This window comes from Sinocyclocheilus grahami, unplaced genomic scaffold, assembly GCF_001515645.1.
Source record: "Sinocyclocheilus grahami isolate Dianchi unplaced genomic scaffold, SAMN03320097.WGS_v1.1 scaffold676.1, whole genome shotgun sequence".
Taxonomy (NCBI): Eukaryota; Metazoa; Chordata; class Actinopteri; order Cypriniformes; family Cyprinidae; genus Sinocyclocheilus; species Sinocyclocheilus grahami.
Window position 1 is genome coordinate 49,111 of NW_015505855.1, and position 517 is coordinate 49,627.

Consider the following 517-nt stretch of genomic DNA (forward strand, 5'->3'; position numbering starts at 1 on the left):
TTTCATCCAAAGCGACTTACAGTGCATTCAGGCTATACATGTTTACCAGTATGTAAGTAAAGTATGGAATTGAACCCACAACCTTTTGCGCTGCTAACGCAATGCTCTACCACTCAGCCACTAGGAACCCTATATATATATATATATATTTGCATTTACATTCAGACATTTAGCAGACACTTTTATCCAAAGCGACTTACAAATGAGGACAATGGGAGCAATCAAAATAGCAATGAAGTGCTATAACAAGTCTCAGTTAGCTTAATGCAGTTAGCTTAATGCAGTACACGTAGAAAGTTTTTTTTTTTTAATCATATAATAAATAAAAAGAAAACAGATAGAATAGAAAAAGAATAGAGCAAGCTAGTGTTAGAGGCCTTTTTGCTTTTGTTAATTGTATAATAAATAAAAAGAAAACAAAGATAGAATACAAAAAGATGCAAAGATACAAGCAAGTGTTAGTTTATTTTTGTTTAAAGAAAACAAGCAGTTAGTAAATAAATAGAGTGCAAGTCTA